General features: G+C 46.2%; 1 pseudogene; it reads right to left on the minus strand.

The window, feature by feature from the left end:
* Positions 1-3,045: 3,045 nt before the first annotated feature.
* LOC123996888 lies at positions 3,046-7,411 on the minus strand (annotated as a pseudogene).
* Positions 7,412-17,193: the final 9,782 nt, after the last annotated feature.

Below are 17,193 nucleotides of genomic sequence, written 5' to 3' on the forward strand. Positions count from 1 at the left end.
TGGAGTGCAATAGAGATTGCATCATCTGTGGATCTGTTTGGGCGGTATGCAAATTGGAGTGGGTCTAGGGTTTCTGGGATAATGGTGTTGATGTGAGCCATTACCAGCCTACCAAAGCACTTCATGGCTACGGACATGAGTGCTACGGGTCTGTAGTCATTTAGGCAGGTTGCCTTGGTGTTCTTGGGCACAGGGATTATGGTGGTCTGCTTGAAGCATGTTGGTATTACAGACTCAATCAGGGACATGTTGAAAATGTCAGTGAAGGGCCTCCAGGGTGGCGCAGTGGTTATGGGCGCTGTACTGCAGCGCCAACTGTGCCATCAGAGACTCTGGGTTCGCGACCGGGAGGTCCGTGGGGCGACGTGCAATTGGCCTAGCGTCGTCTGGGTTAGGGAGGGCTTGGCCGGTAGAGATGTCCTCGTCTCATCGCCACTGCGCCACCCGGGAGGCGGCAGGGTAGCCTAGTGGTTAGAGCATTGGACTAGTAACCGAAAGGTTGCAAGTTCAAATCCCTGAATTCTGACAAGGTACAAAATCTGTCGTTCTGCCCCTGAACAGGCAGTTAACCCACTGTTCCTAGGCCGTCATTTAAAAATAAGAATTTGTTCTTAACTGACTTGCCTAGTAAAATAAAGGTTTAAGAAAATAAATAAAAATATATATATAAAAAAATAGAGCACCAGCGACTCCTGTGGTGGGCCGGGCGCAGTGCGCGCTAACCAAGGTTGCCAGGTGCACAGTGTTTCCTCCGACACATTGGTGCGGCTGGCTTCCGGGTTGGATGCGCACTGTGTTAAGAAGCAGTGCGGCTTGGTTGGGTTGTGTATCGGAGGACGCATGACTTTCAACCTTAATCTCTCCTGAACCCGTACGGGAGTTGTAGCGATGACACAAGATAGTAGCTACTAAAAACAATTGGATACCACAAAAAAGGGGTAAAATAATATATATTTTTTTAAATATAAAAAAATGTCAGTGAAGACACCTGCCAGTTGTTCAGCACATGCCCGGAGCACACATCCTGGTAATCAGTCTGGCCCCCAGCCTTGTGTATGTTGACCTGTTTAAAGGTCTTATTCACGTCGGCTACGGAGAGCGTGATCACACAGTCGTCCGGAACAGCTGATGCTCTCATGCATGCCTCAGTGGTGCTTGCCTCGATGCGAGCATGGAAGTGATTTAGCTCGTCTGGTAGGCTCATGTCACTGGGCAGCTCGCGGCTGTGCTTCCCTTTGTAGTCTGTAATAGTTTGCAAGCTCTGCCACATCTGACGAGTGTCAGAGCCGGTGTAGTATGATTCAATCTTAGCCCTGTTTGATGGTTTGTCGCAGGGCATAGCGGGATTTCTTGTAAGCTTCTGGGTTATAGTTTTTTCAAGTGCCTTTGAAGGGGGTACGGTAGTCGGTGCCAGGCGCACCAGTTTGAGTGTGTCAAGAACTGCAACGCTGCTGGGTTTTTCAGGCTCAGTTTCTTTCTCGTGTGTATCAAGAATGGTCAACCACCCAAAGGACATCAAGGGTCGAAAAAGGGTCATTGATGAAAGAGGACAGAGGAGGCTGACACGAATTGTGTAGAGCAGCAACAGACAGGCTACAGTTAGTCATGTTTTCGTGGCGCACATTGGGCCTATTGATAAAAGTGGAGCAAGTTTTGAACGCCACAGGATATCTGAACATCATTACCAATCAGATGCATCCCTGCAAGGCAGCAGTGTATGACTCATGGCACAAGGCTGGGATTGTCCAGGAATGGTTCCACAAACATGACAGACAATGCAGTAGCTGAATTGTCTTGCACAGTCACCAGATTTCAATCCAATTGAGCATCTGTGGGATGAGATGGAATGATCTATTCAGAGTAGAGATCCTCTACCAGCCAACATAACACAACTGTGGGAAGCATTGGAGTCAACATTGGCCAGCATCCCTGTGGAACGCTTTGAAACCTTGTAGAGTTCATGCCCCGACAAACTGAGGCTGTTCTGAGGACAAAACGGGGTACAACTCAATATTAGGAAGGTGTTCCTAATGTTTTGTATACTCAATGTGTTATATTATACTGTCGTTGTGCTTTGGTTTTCAAGGCTGAATGGCTGAAGTGAATGCATGAATAGTAAATACAGTACAAATGATGTTGTTCTCCATGACATGCACTGAATGTGACAGTTCTCTGGACTGTTTGTCCTCCGAGTGAAACGGCCAACCATTTTATTGTACCAGCAAATGCATTTGTAAATTTGTTTGTAATTTGACAGTTCTGTATAGTGATGTGTGGTTATGGAGATCATCGCATGCAGCCTGGCATTGTAAAGACACAGTGTTGCATGGAAAAGCAACCTGTAGGCAGACAGCGAGCAGTGTGACATACTGTAAGCATCATGGTGAATATATATATATATATATCAGGGGACAGCCAAGGGTTTTAATGGTTCGTAGAAAGTTGTGGAACGGCCATTAAAATGAGTTTGCCTTTCCATGTGATAGTAATTGAAATAGAATGGCATGTGCTTAACTGTTGCTGTATAACTGGATATCCAACGTTGGCAGAAACGTGTTGCAGCCCAGTGGGTTCTGTTCTGCCTCCCTCTGGACCTCTTGGAAACAACGAACCATTCATGTAAGTTCACAAGATCAGGGTGGCTCCAAAGTCTACGTCTGACCTGACATATGCCATTGTGCTTAATGCTGTAGATTAGGCCCAGAAAACATGTATTTTCTGGGTAAAGTAATCCTGAAGGATTTGAACTCTTCAACCCTTGACTTCCAATATAGTTTTGTCTCTTTATCCATCTCTTTATCCATCTCAGGTTGGGCTTGACCCCTAACTCAAGTGCCACTTCCCATGCTTTAACAATGTCCTCAAAATGTCAAAGATGGGCGTACAATCAGAGGGGAGACATTTTTGGTGGTGCTGTTTAGCCTGTCACTGTCTTCACCTCACAGAATAAGTAGATCGGTCTACATACTCCTTAGTACCGCTCATTTCCAGGTCTGCTCTCCCTCAGCTCTCCAACCTTACAAATGTACTTACTGTCAGCGCCAGTCATCTACCGTCACCTCCAGTCTCTTTGGTCTGTTCCACACCGGGGGCGTCAGAGTCCTGCTCTCCACTGTGGGGGCCCTGGTGGGTGGACAGGCGGTCCAGAGACCTGGGCGACATATTAATGTCCCTTCTTCTATAGCACCAGCACATGGCCAGGTCCGCCCGGAACGAGGGCGTGTAGAAGCCATAGATGACCGGGTCAAAACATGTGTTCAGGTTGCCGAAGACAAACAAGGCATGGTGGATGTATTCAGGCGTGACCTGCAGCATCTCCGGCTGGAACCAGTACCAGATACCCAGGAGGTAGTAGGGCGTCCAGCAGACCACGAAGGACATCACAATGATGATGGTCATCTTTAGAGTCTTCATTCGTGCTTTGGGGATCATGTCTGTGCCACTGCGTCTCAGGCAGGACTCGCCAGCTGGAAATGTATGGCACTGGTTAGTAGCTTCCTAAAGCTAATGTATCTATTATATCTCGCCTAAACATTGTCAATGTATAATTCATGTTGGAACAGCATATAGGCCTTCTGCGGTTGCCATTTTGGACATGCAATTATTTTGGTTGCCAGATTGGAATAGCTAGCTTGTACCTTTGTTCCTGTGGAGTTGCTGATTGATCTCAATGAGGATGTGTGTGTAGCAGAAGCTCATGACCAGCAGGGGGAACACGTAGAGAGTGACGAAGTAGAACATGTTGTAGACCGTCTCCTGCCATCGCTCTTTGAAGCTGCCATGGGTCACACACTGGGTGAAGTCTGCGCCCTCTGCCTTGATGGCCCGGAAGATGAACAGCTGGGGAACAAGAAGTCACTGAGTAACAACAACATCTAAGATGTATGACAATCCACCTACTGTAAATACAGAAGTACCTTTCACACAGGTATACACTGGGCTACTACAGTACTACTTTAGGTTGTGTTGAGGATCATTTAATCTACCTTCAAAGTATAAAACTCAGTTGAGGTCTTGGCTGCTATTATGTGCTGGCGCACTGGCCAGAAATGGGTGGTTTAATGAGAAAATGCAGTGGCTGAGTCATGTCTGCAGTATTTTCTGATTAATGAATGCAGTGGTCAGTAGCATCACAATAGCTTTCAAGGTGGATCCATATTCTGCATTGGCTTTCAAAATGATTTGTGGACATAAATCACCATGACAGACATATATAAATACTGAATTGATTTAAGATTTTATACTTTCAGTTGTATCCAATCTGAGTTGTTAGCCTTTTGCAACAATGCAATTTTACTTGTTTTCCAATCCCCAATGTATTAATAAAATGTTAGATTGTTTTCAGTGTTTAAATACTTGCTTTTACAACATCTCCCTCCTCCCTCTGCTGATGTTGCACATTTCTAATTCTCAGGAATATAATCACATTTCACACTCTGGGGGGCACAATTAACTAACTAATATCAGCATGCCAGGAATTTAAAGATTTCTCGCTGAAATGCCTCCTCATTTCCAGGAAGACTCCAGAAGGCATATCCCTATCTGTCTATCTACCCCCTTGTCCTTGCCCAGTGCTGCATAGGGGCGGTGATTACGTGGGATCTCAGACGGTGTGGCACTGATACGTAAAATCCTGTTGTGCCCCTCTGCTGCATAGGGGCGGTGATTACATGGGATCTCAGACGGTGTGGCACTGATACGTAAATCCTGTTATGCCCCTCTGCACTCTGCAGCCCTGGGAATTAAATTACAGGGGAAGAGCCTGAGGCAAGACGTTCAAGATGCTCATGCACTGTGGTGAATCACTCGCCTACCAGCAGGTGCACTGATAAAACTCCCAGCAGCCCCGGAGCCACTCAGGCAGCAAATTAGGCTTATTTGTCTACTCAGATACATAAATATATCCTCATGAGGGACGCATGCTGTTTCTCCCCCTTTGAATCTCCCGTTCCACACCCTGACACTCTACCCCCTTCAAGCAAACAGTCACTCTCCTGCAGCTTGAAGTAGGCCATCCAAACAATGTAGAAAAGCCTGGACTACTTTGAAGTTGTGGTGCAGTAGTATGCCATTACTCTTTGAAACCATTTTACATACTGTGCAAGAATATACCCAAGAACAATCCAAACTACGGTAAGTTATGTACTGTACATTTTCTATTTCCTTAGGCTACATTCGAAATCAGATGACTTGTAATATATTTTCTACAGGGGAAAAAAAGATGCCCCGCATTGTGAGCTTGAATTGGTTGTAGCCAAAAACAAATTCAAGATCACACTGTGGGGCAGTTTCTTTTTTATAATAATAATATATTACAAGACATAAACCACTCTGTCAAGTTCAGAGGAAATATTTAATTTCCCTGTCAAAGCGAATCAATGAATGCATCCATCCACATTTCCCTCTACATCGGCTGTCCTCACAGACCAGTGCACCATTAACTATCACTTTCACACAATCCTTAATGCACTGCTTTTGTCAAGGGGTTTTCAGGAAAGCATTTTTCAATGACACGGCGGACAGGACTGTGTTTTTGATTCAAGGAACACATTGCCAAAGAGCCAGGGAGATCCTCAGCCTATATTCATTAAATCGCCATCTAGGTCCATCAGTATGTGTGCACAGTAGGCGAAGCGGTTTCAATTTCTGGATGAGATGAAAGTTGAGTACAGCACACCATGCAGGAACAGAATCGTAGGTAATGGCACCTCGTTTGTCACTGTGTGTGTATGTGTGTGTGTATTAGATGTAGGCTTGACCTTGACCAGATTAATTCAGTATCTGTCACAAATGGTGACCTCAGCCATCCTTTCACCTGTCATCATTCACCACAGTGCATCAGCCACTGGGTCGAGAGTGTTAACTGGCACTTGAAACATCTGTGCAAACTGATTGATTATTTGTACACTCCCTCTCAGCCCAGTCAAGGCTCCTCTCTGTCCTGGCACCCCAATTGTGGAACAAGATTCCCCCTGAAGCTAGGACAGCAGAGTCTCTGCCCATCTTCCAAAAACAACAAACCCTACCTCTTCAAAGAATATCTTAACAAACTTCTGTATTGAGGCAAAATGTACTTACGACAACTGTGATATGTGGTTATCTCACCTAGATATCTATTTATTTATTCATGTCATTTTGTCACCCCCTTTTTCTCCTCAACTTTGTGATTAAGATCATGTCTCATCGCTGCCGGGCTCGGGAGAGGCGAAAGTAGAGTCACGCATCCTCCGAAACATGACCCGCCAAACCGTGCTTCTTAACATCTGCCTGCTCAACTCGGAAGCCAACTGCTCCAATATGTCAGAGGGAACACTGTTCAACTGACGACCGAGGTCAGCCTGCAGGCACCCGGTCCGCCACAAGGAGTCACTAGAGCGCGATGAACAAAGTAAACCCCCCCCGGCCAAACCCTCCCCTAACCCGGACGATGCCCTATGGGACTCCCGGTCATGGCCGGTGATCAAACCCCAGGCTGTAGTCATGCCGCAACAAGGCGATGCAGTGCCTTAGACCACTGCACCACTTGGGAGGCCCCCACCTAGCTATCTTAAGATGAAAGCACTTACTCTAAGTACCTTTGGATAAAAGCATCTGCTAAATTACTAAAATGTAAATACACACTTCTAAGTGCTTTGACTAACCCACAGCTAGAGCTGCACTTGGCATGAACACGTCATCTCAACAACATACCTGGAATTAACTAAATTACTTTCATTTTAAGGAATTTACCTTGAATTTCTTGGAGTGCCACACTATTTATAGTAAACAAGGCTACCAGGGTTTTAACTCACCTGTGGTAAGGCCAGAAGCACGCTGAGGCCCCAGGCCAGACCCAGCATCCTCTTGTTCCTGTGGTGGGAGTTGAGTGAGTCCAGCGGGTGCAGGATGGCGTGGTGCCTGTCCAGACTGACCACCACCAGGATGAAGGCTGACGAGTGCATGGCAAACAGCTTGAGGAAGCACAGCATCTTACACATGACGTCTCCGCCATACCACTGCACCGTGATGTTCCAAATGGCATCCAGTGGCATCACCACAAAGGTCATCATCAGGTCGGCGGCGGCCAGGCTCATGATGAGGGGTCGCAAGTGAGAAGCCAGGCGCCGGCCACGCCCCCGGCACACACTGATCAATAACGCAAGGTTGCTGCAGGCAGCAAATAGGAAGAGGATTAAGGTGGCGCCGACACGGAATTGGGCAGCTCGGGTGAAGGTGGGCGCCTCCCAGTCAACCAGAGGTGGAAACTGGGACATGTTTGAGAGGGTGGGTTGCATTGACCCGGTGGTACCCACTAAGGGAGGCCTCAGGAGGGACAGGTTGCCAGACATCCTGGGTTGGAAAAGACAAGGTTTATATGAATGACAAAGTAAAACATGTATGTCATTATCGTGATTACATACATTATTATCATATACACATCAAAGTTTGTATCTGTCGTCAGATATTCTACGTTGCTCTTGATAGTATAAGTGATTATTAATGTAAAATAAGACCACAGTCCACCAACCAACTCAGAGAGAAGCGTACCCACTGGGTACACCACATCATTTCAACGTGGATAATATTTGGTTGAGACATTGAGACATCAATTAGATTACAACGTATATTCACCCACTCAAAAAGCAGTGGTATAAAGTTCCTCAGTAAAAATATTTTCAAGTACTACTTAAGTAGTTTTTTGGGGTATCTGTACTTTACTATTTATATTTTTGACAACTTTTACAAAATATTGTACTTTTTACTCCATACATTTTCCCTGGCAACCCAAAGAACTCATTACATTTTGAATGCTTAGCAAGACAGGAAAATTGTGAAATTCATATACTTATCAAGAGAACACATGGTCATCCCTACTGCCTCTGGTTTGGTGGACTCACTAAACACAAAGGCATACCAAATACTTTTAGACTTTTACCCAAGTAGTATTTTACTGGGTGACTTTCACTTTTACTTGAGTAACTTTATATGAAGGTATAACACTTTTAATCAAGTATTTCCACCACTGTCAAAAAGAAAGTCAAAAGTTAGTTGAATTGCCAGTGTGTTATCACTATGCTTTCAACCATCTAAAAGCACAACCAAATGCCAATGGAAAAACAATGATTTTTGGTTTAATTGTCACCCAAATGTCGATCACTGCACTTTCAACCATCTTAAAGCACAGCAAAGTTCAAATGGGAATACAGTATCAGATATTTTGTTAAATGTGTTATCACTGTGTTTAATTCATCTAATAGCAAAATCAAACCTGTATTGCAGTTGAGATTACATTAATGCCATTTGAGATTCTGTGCAGATTGTGACGATCTCCAAAGACCTGCAACATCCTACGCATACTATCTTGAACATGCATGCTTTATGTGATTACATAAGAAGAAATGTATAGTTACAGTAACATCAACGTGCGAATGGACGTATTACTAATTTTAAGGTGGAATGTTACATTAGTTTGGAAGATAACTTTAGGCTAAGGCTATTTTACTGTATTACAAAAGTGATATTAAATTCAGTTTGGTTGACAATGCAACCAAACACCAACATTTAAAGGAGATGTACTGTATATATCGAGTATGAAGGGAAGACCCAGATGCAGACCACGTCAAATAAACAATAGTTTAATGTTCCAACAGGGGCAGGCAAGACAGGTATGGGTCAGAAAACCAGAGGTCAGGCAACGGTACCAGACGGCAGGCAGGCTCAGGGTAAGGCAGGGTGGTTAGGCAGGCAGGCTCAGAGTCAGGACAGGCAAGAGTCAAAACCGGGAGGGCAAGAAAAGAGAGACTAGAAAAAGCAGGCTCTGAGACACAAACCGCTGGTTGACTCGAACAAAGAAGACGAACTGGCAACGGACAAACAGAGAACACAGTCTCCACACCTGGAGGGGGTGGAGACGATCACAAAGACAGGTGAAACAGATCAGGGTGTGACAGTATATATTGCTTGGATAGTTAGATCTAAGCCACTGTCTTAATCCTATTCTTTAATTTATAATTTTGGTTGAGTTAGAGACATGAATCCAACATATCATTTGTTAACTTGTGGACAATTTCAAAGGTGATATTGAATTGTTTTTGATTGTAAATGCAACAAAATACCAACATTTGAAGGAGATGTATCTTCTGATTGGATAGCTCCATCTGTGCCACTGGCTTAGTCTGGCTTTAATTCCAGTTTGTCTAAAAATTAATAATTTATATGTTGGATTCACGTCTTTTGTCATGTTTTGTCATTTATTATCTTGTCTTGTCCCTGTGCTTCCCATTCTATTCGTTTCCCTCTGCTGGTCTTATTAGGTTCTTTCCCTCTTTCTATCCCTCTCTCTCCCCCTCCCTCTCTCACTCTCTCGCTCTCTCTTCTCTCTATCGTTCCGTTCCTGCTCCCAGCTGTTCCTATTCCCCTAATCAATCATTTAGTCTTCCCACACCTGTTCCCGATCCTTTCCCCTGATTAGAGTCCCTATTTCTTCCTTTGTGTTCCGTTCCTGTCCTGTCGGTTCCTTGTCTAGAATTCTCCGTGCTGTGTTTGTGTATCGCCCTGTCGTGTCGTGTTTTCCTCAGATGCTGCGTGGTGAGCAGGTGTCTGAGTCTGTCTGGTTCAAGTGCCTTCCCGAGGCAACCTGCTGTTCACCTGCTGTTCAAGATCGAGTCTCCAGTTTGTCCTCGTCATTTCGAGTGAAAGTTGTGTTTTTTTGTTTGTATTTACTTTACTGGATTAAAGACTCTGTTTTCGCCAAGTCGCTTTTGGGTCCTCTTTCACCTGCATGACAGAAGGAACCGACCAAGGAATGGACCCAGCGACTTCAGACGCTCGTTACACTGCCGTCGAGATCCAAGGAGCCATGCTCGGCAGACACGAGCAGGAATTGTCTGCTGCTCGCCATGCCGTGGAGAACCTGGCCGCTCAGGTTTCCGACCTCTCTGGACAGTTCCAGAGTCTACGTCTCGTGCCACCTGTTACTTCCTGGCCTGCCGAGCCTCCAGAACCTAGGGTTAATAACCCACCTTGCTACTCCGGGCAGCCCACTGAGTGCCGCTCCTTTCTCACGCAGTGTGAGATTGTGTTCTCTCTCCAACCCAACACATACTCTAGAGAGAGAGCTCGGGTTGCTTACGTCATTTCACTCCTTACTGGCCGGGCTCGAGAATGGGGCACAGCTATCTGGGAGGCAAGGGCTGATTGCTCTAACAAGTTCCAGAACTTTAAAGAGGAGATGATTCGGGTTTTTGACCGTTCAGTTTTTGGTAGGGAGGCTTCTAGGGCCCTGGCTTCCTTATGCCAAGGTGAACGGTCCATAACGGATTATTCTATTGAGTTTCGCACTCTTGCTGCCTCTAGTGAGTGGAACGAGCCGGCGCTGCTCGCTCGTTTTCTGGAGGGACTCCACGCAGTGGTTAAGGATGAGATTCTCTCCCGGGAGGTTCCTTCAGATGTGGACTCTTTGATTGCTCTCGCCATCCGCATAGAACGACGGGTAGATCTTCGTCACCGGGCTCGTGGAAGAGAGCTCGCATCAACGGTGTTTCCCTGCTCCGCATCGCAACCATCTCCCTCCTCTGGCTCAGAGTCTGAGCCCATGCAGCTGGGAGGGATTCGCATCTCGACTAAGGAGAGGGAACGGAGGATCACCAACCGCCTGTGCCTCTATTGCGGAGTTGCTGGACATTTTGTTAATTCATGTCCAGTAAAAGCCAGAGCTCATCTGTAAGCGGAGGGCTACAGGTGAGCGCAACTACTCAAGTCTCTCCATCAAGATCCTGTACTACTTTGTCGGTCCATCTACGCTGGACCGGTTCGGGTGCTACATGTAGTGCCTTGATAGACTCTGGGGCTGAGGGTTGTTTCATGGACGAAGCATGGGTTCGGAAACATGACATTCCTTTCAGAGAGTTAGAGAAGCCTACGCCCATGTTCGCCTTAGATGGTAGTCATCTTCCCAGTATCAGATTTGAGACACTACCTTTAACCCTCACAGTATCTGGTAACCACAGTGAGACTATTTCTTTTTTGATTTTTCGTTCACCGTTTACACCTGTTGTTTTGGGTCATCCCTGGCTAGTATGTCATAATCCTTCTATTAATTGGTCTAGTAATTCTATCCTATCCTGGAACGTTTCTTGTCATGTGAAGTGTTTAATGTCTGCCATCCCTCCCGTTTCTTCTGTCCCTACTTCTCAGGAGGAACCTGGCGATTTGACAGGAGTGCCGGAGGAATATCATGATCTGCGCACGGTCTTCAGTCGGTCCCGAGCCAACTCCCTTCCTCCTCACCGGTCGTATGATTGTAGTATTGATCTCCTTCCGGGGACCACTCCTCCTCGGGGTAGACTATACTCTCTGTCGGCTCCCGAACGTAAGGCTCTCGAGGATTATTTGTCTGTGTCTCTTGACGCCGGTACCATAGTGCCTTCTTCCTCTTCGGCCGGGGCGGGGTTCTTTTTTGTTAAGAAGAAGGACGGTACTCTGCGCCCCTGCGTGGATTATCGAGGGCTGAATGACATAACGGTTAAGAATCGTTATCCGCTTCCCCTTATGTCATCAGCCTTCGAGATTCTGCAGGGAGCCAGGTGCTTTACTAAGTTGGACCTTCGTAACGCTTACCATCTCGTGCGCATCAGAGAGGGGGACGAGTGGAAAACGGCGTTTAACACTCCGTTAGGGCATTTTGAGTACCGGGTTCTGCCGTTTGGTCTCGCCAATGCGCCAGCTGTTTTTCAGGCATTAGTTAATGATGTTCTGAGAGACATGCTGAACATCTTTGTTTTTGTCTATCTTGACGATATCCTGATTTTTTCTCCGTCACTCGAGATTCATGTTCAGCACGTTCGACGTGTTCTACAGCGCCTTTTAGAGAATTGTCTCTACGTAAAGTCTGAGAAGTGCTCTTTTCATGTCTCCTCCGTTACTTTTCTCGGTTCCGTTATTTCCGCTGAAGGCATTCAGATGGATTCCGCTAAGGTCCAAGCTGTCAGTGATTGGCCCGTTCCAAGGTCACGTGTCGAGTTGCAGCGCTTTTTAGGTTTCGCTAATTTCTATCGGCGTTTCATTCGTAATTTCGGTCAAGTTGCTGCCCCTCTCACAGCTCTTACTTCTGTCAAGACGTGTTTTAAGTGGTCCGGTTCCGCCCAGGGAGCTTTTGATCTTCTAAAAGAACGTTTTACGTCCGCTCCTATCCTCGTTACTCCTGACGTCACTAGACAATTCATTGTCGAGGTTGACGCTTCAGAGGTAGGCGTGGGAGCCATTCTATCCCAGCGCTTCCAGTCTGACGATAAGGTTCATCCTTGCGCTTATTTTTCTCATCGCCTGTCGCCATCTGAGCGCAACTATGATGTGGGTAACCGTGAACTGCTCGCCATCCGCTTAGCCCTAGGCGAATGGCGACAGTGGTTGGAGGGGGCGACCGTTCCTTTTGTCGTTTGGACAGACCATAAGAACCTTGAGTACATCCGTTCTGCCAAACGACTTAATGCCCGTCAAGCTCGTTGGGCGTTGTTTTTCGCTCGTTTCGAGTTTGTGATTTCTTACCGTCCGGGTAGCAAGAACACCAAGCCTGATGCCTTATCCCGTCTGTTTAGTTCTTCTGTGGCTTCTACTGATCCCGAGGGGATTCTTCCTTATGGGCGTGTTGTCGGGTTAACAGTCTGGGGAATTGAAAGACAGGTTAAGCAAGCACTCACGCACACTGCGTCGCCGCGCGCTTGTCCTAGTAACCTCCTTTTCGTTCCTGTTTCCACTCGTCTGGCTGTTCTTCAGTGGGCTCACTCTGCCAAGTTAGCTGGTCATCCCGGTGTTCGAGGCACTCTTGCGTCTATTCGCCAGCGCTTTTGGTGGCCGACTCAGGAGCGTGACACGCGCCGTTTCGTGGCTGCTTGTTCGGACTGCGCGCAGACTAAGTCGGGTAACTCTCCTCCTGCCGGTCGTCTCAGACCGCTCCCCATTCCTTCTCGACCATGGTCTCACATCGCCCTAGACTTCATTACCGGTCTGCCTTTGTCTGCGGGGAAGACTGTGATTCTTACGGTTGTCGATAGGTTCTCTAAGGCGGCACATTTCATTCCCCTCGCTAAACTTCCTTCCGCTAAGGAGACGGCACAAATCATTATCGAGAATGTATTCAGAATTCATGGCCTCCCGTTAGACGCCGTTTCAGACAGAGGCCCGCAATTCACGTCACAGTTTTGGAGGGAGTTCTGTCGTTTGATTGGTGCGTCCGTCAGTCTCTCTTCCGGGTTTCATCCCCAGTCTAACGGGCAAGCAGAGAGGGCCAATCAGACGATTGGTCGCATACTACGCAGCCTTTCTTTCAGAAACCCTGCGTCTTGGGCAGAACAGCTCCCCTGGGCAGAATACGCTCACAATTCGCTTCCTTCGTCTGCTACCGGGTTATCTCCGTTTCAGAGTAGTCTGGGTTACCAGCCTCCTCTGTTCTCATCCCAGCTTGCCGAGTCCAGCGTTCCCTCCGCTCAAGCGTTTGTCCAACGTTGTGAGCGCACCTGGAGGAGGGTGAGGTCTGCACTTTGCCGTTACAGGGCACAGACTGTGAGAGCCGCCAATAAACGCAGGATTAAGAGTCCAAGGTATTGTTGCGGCCAGAGAGTGTGGCTTTCCACTCGCAACCTTCCTCTTACGACAGCTTCTCGTAAGTTGACTCCGCGGTTCATTGGTCCGTTCCGTGTCTCCCAGGTCGTCAATCCTGTCGCTGTGCGACTGCTTCTTCCGCGACATCTTCGTCGCGTCCATCCTGTCTTCCATGTCTCCTGTGTTAAGCCCTTTCTTCGCACCCCGTTCGTCTTCCCTCCCCCCCTCCCGTCCTTGTCGAGAGCGCACCTATTTACAAGGTACATAAGATCATGGACATGCGTTCTCGGGGACGGGGTCACCAATACTTAGTGGATTGGGAGGGTTACGGCCCTGAGGAGAGGAGTTGGGTTCCGTCTCGGGACGTGCTGGACCGTTCACTCATTGATGATTTCCTCCGTTGCCGCCAGGATTCCTCCTCGAGTGCGCCAGGAGGCGCTCGGTGAGTGGGGGGGTACTGTCATGTTTTGTCATTTATTATCTTGTCTTGTCCCTGTGCTTCCCATTCTATTCGTTTCCCTCTGCTGGTCTTATTAGGTTCTTTCCCTCTTTCTATCCCTCTCTCTCCCCCTCCCTCTCTCACTCTCTCGCTCTCTCTTCTCTCTATCGTTCCGTTCCTGCTCCCAGCTGTTCCTATTCCCCTAATCAATCATTTAGTCTTCCCACACCTGTTCCCGATCCTTTCCCCTGATTAGAGTCCCTATTTCTTCCTTTGTGTTCCGTTCCTGTCCTGTCGGTTCCTTGTCTAGAATTCTCCGTGCTGTGTTTGTGTATCGCCCTGTCGTGTCGTGTTTTCCTCAGATGCTGCGTGGTGAGCAGGTGTCTGAGTCTGTCTGGTTCAAGTGCCTTCCCGAGGCAACCTGCTGTTCACCTGCTGTTCAAGATCGAGTCTCCAGTTTGTCCTCGTCATTTCGAGTGAAAGTTGTGTTTCTTTGTTTGTATTTACTTTACTGGATTAAAGACTCTGTTTTCGCCAAGTCGCTTTTGGGTCCTCTTTCACCTGCATGACATCTTTATCTCAATAAAAAATCAAAGTTAAAGAATAAGACTAAATCAAATCATACTTTAAATGCACTTTAAATTAAGTTTTGTATTGTTGAATTGTTGAATTCTGGGTTTAATTTAAACAATAGCTGTTAACTTTTCAAATGCTACAGGCCTAAATAGCATCATTGATGTTATATGATTGTGTAACGGCGTTCTTCGTTTGTCGAAAGAGAGTCGGACCGAAATGCAGCGTGGTGGTTACTCATGTCTTTAATGAAAACAATTGCGATACATGAAATAACTTATACAAATACAAAACAACAAAACGGAACGTGAAACCTAATACAGCATATCTGGTGAACACTACACAGAGACAGGAACAATCACCCACGAAATACACAGTGAAACCCCGGCTACCTAAATATGGTTCCCAATCAGAGACAACGAAAATCACCTGACTCTGATTGAGAACCGCCTCAGGCAGCCAAGCCTATACTACACACACCCCTAATCAACCACAATCCCAATGCCTACAAAAACCCCAATACGACAACACAAAAAACCCATGTCACACCCTGGCCTGAACAAATAATATAACGAAAACACAAAACACTATGACCAAGGCGTGACAGATTGATAAAGTATGGTCACATTTCATTTGCTCTGTTAAACCTACCCTGTGGAATGACTTCGATTGCAACAGTGAATCTATTTAGCTTTAAGTGGAGATCTCCCCACAATAATTCTCATGATCGCACATTAGTAATAGTCAGTGAACAAAATCATAGCTAAGCAGGGCTGGGATTGGTTAAAAACTTAAAACCCTGGATGGGAGACCAAAGGGTAGATTCTCCAGTAGGAGGTGCGGCCCAGCCTATTGTTGTTTTCTGAAAGTGGATTTTTTAACTTTGAAGATCTGACGTTGTTTTAAAGGTAGAAATTCAACATATTTTACACAAGTGTTGTCTATGTTTACATTTGGTTACCATAATGACATAATCCTGAGGCTGAAATACCACCCTCAAAACAACAGTTGATAACTTTTTTCAAATCCAATGTATTTTCCATGCAGATTCCACATCACAATACTTTGACAAATTAAGTTGAAACAACGTTGATTCAGCCAGTTTGTGCATGGTGGGTAATGGTATCAAGATGATAAACAATTATCCCACTGACAGAATCGCAGGGTAACATATTGTAATCTCTTGGTAATCAGAATATGACGCTGCCTGTTATTGCTCAACTATACACAGAAGGCCAGTGGAGAAGTATGGGTATTCAACACACTGTTGTCACTAATGAGACATGAGGCAGCCTCCCCTGCTAATAACAAACCTCTGCAATATAACTCGCACAGTAGTCGCACAAGCACTGCATCTTCCCTACTCATTGCTGCTGTTTGTATGGCTCTAGTTGGCCTAACAAATATCCATCTATTCTGTTAGCTAGACACAGGTTTGGCATGTCAGCTAAACTCTTGTCCAGTGTAACATATTCATCTGAAGTCCTGAACAACAAGAAAATGGCCATATAGATGCTACTGTACTTTTCACGACAGATGTTTGTGAGGAAATGTACATAGGATGTATGTTTGAATGGAAGGCTCTGTGTGGAATTGGACTTAATGCATTGTATTGAAAAAACATACATTAAATCCTATGCTCAATAAGAAATACAGGACCAGCTGTTTCAAATAAGCTGTAGTGTTGGTGAGAAGCATTGCAATCATTAATTTGCAAAACAATGATGCAACCTGATCCGATTCAGTGACCCCAATTGGGTTGTAATAGAGGCCTACCTACCTGTAAATAACCACGTTGACTCTGACCATGATGGATCTGTATTTATACCACTTTATGGCCAATGCAAATCAGCCCACACACAGAGCACAATAACCTGGCCTGTGTTGTGTCCTAGCCCCAGAGGACTGCAATCAGTGCCCTAAAGCATCATTGTGTGCACTGTTTGTGGACTGATTCATAATGGCACAGTGATGTGCAGAACACCATGGATCATAGTGGGGGAGCGAGATGTCTTTGCATATCAAAGTGTAATGACAAGCCTCAAAGTGAGAGGCTGATCCAGGAGGACTTCATGTACTGTATATCACACACATAGAGGTAATAAGGTTGGAAATAGGATTATGATCAGATAAATTATCAGTATGCATCATTCATTTGATCTTACAGCTTAATATCAAATGAGATAAGATGATCCGTTCATTGACCTGGCCAAGGCTTTCGACTCTGTCAATCACCACATCCTCATCGGCAGACTCGATAGCCTTGGTTTCTCAAATGATTGCCTTGCCTGGTTCACCAACTACTTCTCTGATAGAGTACAGTGTGTCAAATCGGAGGGCCTGTTGTCCTGGCTTCTGGCAGTCTCTATGGGGGTGCCACAGGGTTCACTTCTTGGACCGACTCTCTTCTCTGTATACATCAATGATGTCGCTCTTGCTGCAGGTGAGTCTCTGATCCATCTCTACGCAGACGACACCATTCTGTACACTTTTGGCCCTTCTTTGGACACCGTGTTAACAACCCTCCAGACGAGCTTCAATGCCATTACAACTCTCCTTCTGTGGCCTCCAATTGCTCTTAAATACAAGTAAAACTAAATGCA

This window comes from Oncorhynchus gorbuscha, linkage group LG15 (assembly GCF_021184085.1).
Source record: "Oncorhynchus gorbuscha isolate QuinsamMale2020 ecotype Even-year linkage group LG15, OgorEven_v1.0, whole genome shotgun sequence".
NCBI classification, from domain to species: Eukaryota; Metazoa; Chordata; class Actinopteri; order Salmoniformes; family Salmonidae; genus Oncorhynchus; species Oncorhynchus gorbuscha.